Source organism: Octopus sinensis, linkage group LG10 (genome assembly GCF_006345805.1).
Source record: "Octopus sinensis linkage group LG10, ASM634580v1, whole genome shotgun sequence".
NCBI classification, from domain to species: Eukaryota; Metazoa; Mollusca; class Cephalopoda; order Octopoda; family Octopodidae; genus Octopus; species Octopus sinensis.
The window spans coordinates 105,364,800-105,372,299 of record NC_043006.1 but is presented as its reverse complement, the minus strand read 5'-3'; the positions used below and the strand labels follow the sequence as shown (position 1 = coordinate 105,372,299).

Sequence of the window (7,500 nt, the reverse complement as noted above, 5' to 3'; positions counted from 1 at the left end):
AGTAATGCTTTTTCCTGTCTGTCTGTATATATGTATTATTATTATTATTATTGCTGTTGTTGTTGTTAATCGGCGTACGGCTTAGTGGTTAGGGTGTTGTACTCACGACACGATCTAGCAATCCTGATTTGAATTCCGAGACCGGGTGCTGCGTTGTGTTGTTGAGCAAGACACTTCATCTCACGTTCGTCTGCAATCACTACGACACCTGACACGTTGTACACCGTGCACCTGTTCGGACAACGTTGATTTCATGGCGAAAGTGAGGCTATACTTTAATATCCGCAAGCTTTCAAATATTCTTTCTCCTATAAACAAAATGCCTGAAATTTTTTCGGGTGGTGGTGGATGGGGAATGGGGGGTTAGGTTATTACGTCAAACCTTTTAGAGAAGAAAGACGAGGACAGTTTCGGCGGAATTTCATCTCAGAACGTTAAAACGAACGGAATGCTGCAATGTATTTTGTCCGTTCGCCCTTGTAACGTTTTCGCCCTCATCTCTCAGCCTTACAATGTCCACCTTTCGGTCAGCCTTGGAATGTTTATTCTTTTCAACCAGCTCTACAATGCTTGTCTCCTTCACCCAGCCCATTATTATGCATCCTTTTATCTATCTATCTATCTATCTATCTATCTATCTATCTATCTATCTATCTATCTATCTATCTATCTATCTATCTATCTATCTATCTATCTATCTATCTATCTCTCCCTCTCTCTCTCTCTCTCTCTCTCTCTCTATATATATTATATATATATATATATATATAGCTAGCTGTCTATCTATCTAGATAGATAGATAGCTGCATACATATATAAAAAAATGGGTAACGACCCTCATTTCGTCATGAATAATCACAGGATTGCACTAGGAAGTTAGCCTCCACGGCACAAGTCCGAGCAAGTTTGTTTATGGAAGATCAGGAGCCACCTATGCATACCAGCCTCCCCTCTCCACGACACCGATGCCATCCAAAGGAAAGGCAAAGGATGATATAGCTTGGCATCAGTGACCTCGGAAGTCATTTCTACAGCTGGAGCGACATGAAATAATGTGTGTTCCTCACGAACACAACACACAACCCGGTCCGGGATTCGAACTCACTACCTCATGATAGTGAACTAAACTCTCTAACCACTGAGCGATGCGCGTACACACACACTCACACACACACACACACACACACACAACACACACACACACACACACACATATATATATATATCTGAACTTGTGTGTGTGTAATTCCGGGAGAATTTTACAATATATGACGTATCCATCTGCGCATGTATGTTGTATGTATGTATATATATATATATTATATATAATATATATATATATATATATATATGTATATATATATTATGTATATATATATATGTATATATCTATATATATTATATATATATATATATATAATATATATGTATGTATATATATATATGTTATATATAATATGTATATATATATATGTATATATATATATATGTGTGTGTGTGTGTGTGTATATATAATATAATATTATATAATAAAATATATATATATATATATGTATATATAATATATATATATATATGATATATATATGTGTGTATGCAGTTGTGTACGTATGTGTGTATGTATGTATATAATACTATATACGCAGACGTATATATCATGTATTCTGAAATTCTCCTTCCAATCACACACACAAACTTTTGTCTATGTGTATGCATTGTGAATATGCAAATATATATCCTATTTGCATATTTCCAATACACTTTTCTATAGCTACATACATCAGCATCAACGTCTATATTTGCGAAGACAATTTATTAACACATTCGCATATATTCCCGCATGAATGAAACTCTATACGCATAAATACGCATGTAATATATATAGATATATATATATATATATATATATACTTTTATATACATTGTTTCATGTACTTTAATCGCTGCTTACGAATGACGGTGATAGCTTTATGGTGACTATAAAAAACAGAGCATATTATTGCATTCATTATACTTCCTCTATTAAATACTTAGATAAATATTGTAAAATGGCGATATCAATAGGTTTATGATGCGATACTCTGCCCCTACTGTACAATGATATTAAGCAGATAATAAAATGGATTTCTGGGTGTATTGCTCACCTCGAATTCCTTATGACAGACTTCACATATGTGCTATGCATATACGTATATCAAATGATATCCTTGTGAGTTGATCTAATACATACGTACACACATGCATGTGTGTGGTGTCTCTCTCTCTCTATATATATATATGTCTGTGTGTTTGTATAAATATGTATATACAAACACACACACGCACACATTTATATATGCAAGAAATGACTGTTCTTAATTGAAGAACGATACAGGAATATACGTATACACATACATACATTCATATATACATACACGTATAATGCTTTTGTGCGTGTGTGTGTGCAAATGTATATATGTAAGCTTGCATACATGAATGATGTTTTTATAGTCTCTACGTATACATAAAACCGCAGCTGTATATCACACACAGCAATATTAGTTGCGTATACGTATGCATGCTCATCTGTATGTATGTGGGGTGTATGTATGCATGCATTTATGTATTACCATCGAATAATCATTGATGGTTGTCTTGAAAATAAGCAATGGAAATGTTCTTCAATTGACCTCATATTTTTGAAAAGCATTATTCATTTGTATATATCTAGGATTATCGTGCTCAATATTCTCTACCAAAAATTCACAAGGACCTCGAACCCACAAGAGTAAACAAGAGAGACAGAGAAAGGCAGAGACAAGGAAAATGCCACTTGTATTTGAACACTATACAAATATTCTTTTTAAAAAAACTTTTCTTTTAATTTTTCTAAATTTAATTATTTAATTGTTACAGTTGAAAAAGTCTCAATGACTGAAACCGGTACTGAAATGTTTTTATAAAATTATTTTAGCATTTTCTATCTTGACTTTTTTTCCATGTATATATATATATATATATATATATATATATATGTGTGTGTGTGTGTGTGTGTGTGTGTGTGTGTGTGTGTGTTGTGAGTGTGTGTGTGTGTGTATGCATGTATGTATGCATGTGTATGTATGTATTAGACGGTCTCTCCTCATCTACAAGATTTAAAGTTCGATCCTAGATCGTAGTACATTTCCTCACAACCCTGAGACACTTAAATGAAACGATAATTTGGAAACCTAGTTACAGGATATTCAGGGCTGTAGGTCACCCCTCCAATGATACCTTCCTCATCCCGAGGATCATTCAGTGTGATCCCCTAATAGCCTTTCTGCGTACACCCATTTCTTTTAGCACTAGAATGCGCCCTCGGCAATGTACGCCCTCACCTTCCGGCCTTAAAATGTCCACCCCTTCGTTCGGCGTTGCAATGTGCATTCCGTTCGCCCAATCTTACACTGCATGTTTCCTTCCTCAGCCCATTATTGTGTGTCACTTTAACAATTTGGCATCTTTTCCGTTTGAACGCCAGTTTTTAACATAATTTCTAGGTAACTAAAAAAGTTTAAACTTCGTATACTGATTTAATGTGTTTATAAAACATCTTTTTCTCTTGGCTTTATAGAGAAAATTCTATAGTTTGTAAGATATTTGTTGTTTTTTTCTTCAGTTTATGCAATTTCAACCAATCACAGACGTCCATTGGGGTAAAAAAAACATATGGGTGACAATTTCAGATGACACTGCTAGAAAAACTGCCGTTCAAACTGAAAAGATCCACAATTTGTTTCAACAAATTCATCTTGCACTCACCTTTATTATGCAAGCTTAAAAAGACTGTAGAAGAATTATAATTAACTCGCGAACCCAAAATTGATGGTAATATTATAATGCATACTACCTAGCAAATTTGTTAGCTTTCAAAATTTTAATTCATCGAACTTAAACCCTGTCCTCAATATTCCTCCATTCCAAAAGCTCCCGTCATAAATAAGATTTCGTGTTTTAAGTCTGATTAGCTGTTATTTTAATCTCTTACATGTATCACTCACTGGGCTGTGTTTTAGGCGAACCAATTTACCCTCATACTTATTTCTTTTAAAATTGAGTATTCATTCTATCATTCCTATTGTCTACGTCACAATAATGTGTTTTTTTTTCTCCGGACGAATCGACGTAAGCTTAAATAGTCAACATCACATGATCGAATCGCGTCCACGGATTGGATGACAATAAACAATGTTTTGTGTCGAGACAACTGAGGCTGTCTCAGAAAGATATTTTTATTTTTATTTTATTTTTTTATTTTATCTAGTTTCAGCTCACAATCTCTGGCCATGCTGGGGCATCGCCACTAAAAAAAAAAAATGGTTGGAGTTCAATTATATCGAACAGGCTGTCAGCCGACGACTATTCACAGGCGCGATCCCACTACTGCTCGACACGGGGTCTTTTGCCTGCTGCGTTTCCGCCCTGGGCCGAAGCGACCCTCCTTAGACAACCTGGTCCCGATGAGCTCCCTCTCCAGCACCATATTGATGCTGAGCTTAGCGCGGACACCCGATCGCCATAGAAGATCGACTACCAGGACTCCCATCCTCAAACCGGCCAACCAATCAAGCCTCCGAGTAGCTGGATTACAGGAGCACGCCACAACTCCCAGCAATTTCTTTATTAACCTATAAAGGTTTTATATAGAGGGGACATTCCAAGGACAGCCAAGGGACATTCAGGGTACAAACTCGCTTCTTACATACAGTGTGAAAAACCGGATGGATTTACATACATTGTGAATGAGGGTTAAAAATATAAATGTAAATGATGATCGGATGTTTTGGGCGAAATTCGAACGCAGAACGTAAAGAACGGACGCTGCTAAGCATTTTGCCAGGTGTATTAACACTTCTGCCAGCTCGTCGTCACGTCCCAAGTACATATGTGTTTGCCATGCGCAATAGTGAAATAATTACGTTGCTCTGAACAAAAAGAACAGCTATTTGTCGAAACCTCGGCTAGAATTTATTCTTGTGCCTGTTGTTGTTATTCTTTCTTATTACATTTTAAACGCAGTTTGTTTCTCTTTATTGCATATCATCATGGATACTGTTATTATATTGTCAGTAGATTTGAGACAATCGCCGAAAGATTTATTATATAATAGCTAAGCATTAATATTCAGTGTTCTCTTAGCTTCAAAGCAATATTTTCAAACGTCATTTTAGGCTCCTGTCATTGCAAACAGGCTTGCGTCTAAATAATGGAAATGAAGGCGTCACTTCTCGCAGAAGACATTGGAAACGGATTATGGTGGTGCACAGATTTAGTGTTGAATATTTACACATAACAGACATACAACCAAACAAACGCACGCACTCACAAACACGCGTATATATATATATATATATATGTATACATACATATATATAAATATACATATATATATACATATACATATATGCCTACAAATAGATATATATATATGCATATAAATACATATATATATGTATTTATATACATATATATATGTATATATATTTATATACATACATGTGTGTGTGTGTATATATATATACATACATATATATACATATATTTATATACATTTATCTATCTTTATACACGTATATATATGCATATATATATATATGCATAAACATATATACCTATATGTACATATATATATACATATATATATATTATATTATATATATATATATATATATATATATATTATATATATGCATACATATATATCTTTACATATATATATGTGTGTGTGTGTTTGTAATTGTGTGCGTTTGTTTGGTTGTATGTCTGTTATGTGTAAATATTCAACACTAAATTTGTGTATTTGTGTACTTGGCTGCTTTTATGCATGTCTATAAACATACATACGTACGTACATACATACATCCATACATACATAAAAGCAGCCAAGCACACAAGTACAAGCTTAGAGGCATATATACATACCAAATACACATAATCTCAGACAGCGTGTTTAAGTATTATTATAATGTTAAATGCAAGCTTACATGTAGGACACCTGTCTCTTTATATTCATAGTGGGTGTATAGTTAATTTATACAGCACATTGGACAGGATACATGTACAAAGACAAGTATATATATATATATATATATATATATATATGAGTATACGTATATATGAGTATACGTATATAAGTACAAATACACATAAGCACGCATGTATGTGTATGATGGTGTATAGAAGGTGTCGTAATTGAAGCTGTGTCCTCGTGAAGCACATCTCCACTTTCCAGTATTTATAATATGTGTATAGAGATGTTTTATTTACATGAGCCATACATAATAGTTGAAAGTTCTAGTGAGTCATATGTGCTGAGTAAATATATATTTAAAATAAAGACCGGAAAATTTGATATATTTTTAATTCCATAGTATACGTGTTTTATTACAGTATGTGAAATACGTTATGAATATAAATACGGTAAAATAATTATTTTTATATGTGTGTTTGTGTATAAATAATATATTATATTTATAATACTAATATATATATAAATATTAATGTTCATTATGTATCGTTTTTGGATTTGGTTTGCAAATATGAGTTCGTGTGTTGAAGCATATTCTGTTGTGTCTGGGGAGAATAATTTTCTTTTTGTGTCTTATAATGTAACACACTCACCGAGTCACAGAGAGTCAAGACTATTGAAAAGGTTGCAAGACGCAACGAAAATTTTAGGAAAATAAAAATAAGAAATAAGTGGAAATTTTACTGGTGAGTTCATTACGTACTTCATATGCTATAATGAAACACGTGTAACATGGAATTAAATTAATAACATGGATAGGATGTGCACTGAGTCAATCCCACTCCCCAAGCAACAACAGCCGTAATCCGAAAAGAAGAACAAGTCAACATCATCGGTAACCACTGAGCTGCAGGTTTTATGTCGAAGATATCCCAGTTACCTGAGTTACCTTCTCCTAGAAGGATGCCCTAACAAAGGCTAGGAGTCCTTCACTTCCAATCGTTTAACCGCGCGATCGGGTATTCAGTCCGATTATTTCTATGTTCCCGCGCATGATACAGCATTAAGCCTTAAGAAGAAAAAAATTACACATTTATTGGATGGCCGTTGACTCTCAAGAGTTCCTCCGCCCTTTGACGAGTTTTGTTTTTCATCCCGTAAGGTGTCCAATAAACACCCTCCGCACCAAGCAAGCTTGGTGGGGTTGCCGGTTTAGTCGCCGACGGCCCGACTATGCAACAGGTTGTACTGGATTACATGTTACCAGTAGCACTCGAAAGTGACCTGACATAAATATACATACATACATACAAATCATATATATCTACATATCATATATCATATATCTCCACATCTCATATATACGCTGAGAAAACTGCAACTTCACTCACTGGAACGAAGGCGTGAGGGATATGCAATAATCTACATATAGATTATTACACATATACATATACACCGAAAACTATACATTTAAACCGAAAACTATAAATATAGTTGAAACCATCATGTAG

The 7,500-nt window shown here is 34.2% G+C and overlaps 1 long non-coding RNA gene across 1 annotated transcript in view; it reads left to right on the top strand.

The window, feature by feature from the left end:
* LOC118765214 overlaps positions 1 to 4,492 on the top strand; it is a 5,671-nt gene extending 1,179 nt beyond the window's left edge. The window contains exons 2-3 of the long non-coding RNA XR_005001081.1: positions 86 to 87; positions 4,348 to 4,492. This is a non-coding gene — a long non-coding RNA (uncharacterized LOC118765214). The remainder of the gene's footprint in view (positions 1 to 85; positions 88 to 4,347) is intronic.
* Positions 4,493 to 7,500: the final 3,008 nt, after the last annotated feature.